General features: G+C 48.4%; 1 protein-coding gene across 2 annotated transcripts in view; it reads right to left on the reverse strand.

Annotated features, from left to right (window-relative positions):
• RNF17 (ring finger protein 17) overlaps nt 1–2,500 on the reverse strand; it is a 362,040-nt gene that overhangs the window by 154,480 nt on the left and 205,060 nt on the right. The gene's annotated exons all lie outside the window — the stretch shown is intronic.

The following is a 2,500-nucleotide window of genomic DNA, read 5'->3' on the forward strand; positions in this document are numbered from 1 at the left end:
CAGGACAACCACCTTCTGGGAGAGAAGGCGGAGCGGGACCTCCTTAAGGGGTTCGAAGGGTGGTTCCTGCAATGCTATCAGGACCAGGTTGAGGTCCCACGTTTCTAGTGGTCGTCTGTAGGGGGGAACCAATCGGGAAACCCCCTAAAGGAAAGTCCTTACTTTTGGCTTGGTAGCAATGTGCCTTTGAAAAAGCACTGAGAGGGCTGACACCTGGCTCTTAAGGGAGCCCAATGACAGCCTGGCCTCCAGACTCGATTGGAGAAAACCAAGTACTTTGGGTAGGGAATAAGGGAGTGGGGTCTGGCCACGAGATTCGCACCAGGTAAAGAAAGCTTTCCAGGTACGGTAATAAATCTTGGCAGAGGCTGGCTTCCGTGCCCTGATCATGGTTCCAATGATGTCCGGTGAGAGCCCTGCCTGGGTTAGAGCCCAGGTCTCAAAGGCCACGCTGTCGAATTGAGAGCCCCTGAGTTCTGGTGGTAGAACGGGCCTTGTGATAGAAGATCGTGGCGGTCGGGGAGACGCCAGGGGGCGTCTGCTGTAAGTTGTACGATGTCGGCGTACCATGTACGTCTGGGCCAGTCCGATGCAATTAGGATGGTTGGAACTCCCTCTTGTTTGATCTTCCTCACCACTCTGGATATCAGGGGGAGAGGTGGAAAAATATACAGAAGCTGGAACTGGGTCCAGTCCTGAACCAGAGCGTCTGCTCCGAGCGACCGCGGATCGTGTGTTCTGGCCATGAATTTGGAGACCTTGGCATTGAAGTGGGATGCCATTAGGTCCACATCCGGGGTCCCTCAGCGGTGACAGATCTGGCGAAAAATTTCGGGATGGAGAAACCACTCTCCCGAGTCTATTCCTTGTCGGCTGAGGAAGTCTGCTTCCCAGTTGTCCACACCCGGAATGTGGACCGCCGAAAGAACCGACCCTGTGTCCTCCGCCCAGCGGAGGATGTGACACTTCTCGCATCACCTGGGTACTACGGGTCCCCCCTTGGTGATTCACATATGCCACGGCCGTGGCATTGTCCAACTGTATTCTGATGTGAGAGGCTGCCAGTAAGTTACATAGTTACATAGTTACATAGTTACTAAGGTTGAAGGAAGACTGTAAGTCCATCTAGTTCAACCCATAGCCTAACCTAACATGCCCTAACATGTTGATCCAGGGGAAGGCAAAAAAACCCCATGTGGTAAGAGTAAGCTCCACCATGGGGAAAAAAATTCCTTCCCGACTCCACATACGGCAATCAGACTAGTTCCCTGGATCAACGCCTTATCAAGGAATCTAGTGTATATACCCTGTAACATTATACTTTTCCAGAAAGGTATCCAGTCCCCTCTTAAATTTAATTAATGAATCACTCATTACAACATCATACGGCAGAGAGTTCCATAGTCTCACTGCTCTTACAGTAAAGAATCCGCGTCTGTTATTATGCTTAAACCTTCTTTCCTCCAGACGTAGAGGATGCCCCCTTGTCCCTGTCTCAGGTCTATGATTAAAAAGATCATCAGAAAGGTCTTTGTACTGTCCCCTCATATATTTATACATTAACATAAGATCACCCCTTAGTCTTCGTTTTTCCAAACTAAATAGCCCCAAGTGTAATAACCTATCTTGGTATTGCAGACCCCTCAGTCCTCTAATAACCTTGGTCGCTCTTCTCTGCACCCGCTCCAGTTCAGCTATGTCTTTCTTATACACTGGAGACCAGAACTGTGCACAGTATTCTAAGTGTGGTCGAACTAGTGACTTGTATAGAGGTAAAATTATGTTCTCCTCATGAGCATCTATGCCTCTTTTAATACATCCCATTATTTTATTTGCCTTTGTAGCAGCTGCCTGACACTGGCCACTGAATATGAGTTTGTCATCCACCCATACACCCAGGTCTTTTTCATTGACGGTTTTGCCCAGAGTTTTAGAATTAAGCACATAGTTATACATCTTATTACTTCTACCCAAGTGCATGACCTTACATTTATCCCCATTAAAGCTCATTTGCCATTTATCAGCCCAAGCTTCTAGTTTACATAAATCATCCTGTAATATAAAATTGTCCTCCCCTGTATTGATTACCCTGCAGAGTTTAGTGTCATCTGCAAATATTGAAATTCTACTCTGAATGCCCCCTACAAGGTCATTAATAAATATGTTAAAAAGAAGAGGGCCCAATACTGACCCCTGTGGTACCCCACTGCTAACCGTGACCCAGTCCGAGTGTGCTCCATTAATAACCACCCTTTGTTTCCTAGTGATGGAAGGCCCTCAATGCCAGGAGGATGGCACGAATTTCCAGGATGTTGATGGGCATGGTCGCTTCCACTGGGGACCACTTGCCCTGTGGTGTAGGTGCACCGCACCAAAACCCGTCAAGCTCGAGTCGGTGGTCAGAACCTTCCATTGACCTGTGAGAAAGGATTTCCCCTTTGCTAGCGAGGTTGGCTTGAGCCACCAGTGCAGGGACCTCCTGGTTGACTACGTTAGCTGG

The sequence above is a fragment of the Ranitomeya variabilis genome, chromosome 3 (assembly GCF_051348905.1).
Source record: "Ranitomeya variabilis isolate aRanVar5 chromosome 3, aRanVar5.hap1, whole genome shotgun sequence".
Taxonomy (NCBI): domain Eukaryota; kingdom Metazoa; phylum Chordata; class Amphibia; order Anura; family Dendrobatidae; genus Ranitomeya; species Ranitomeya variabilis.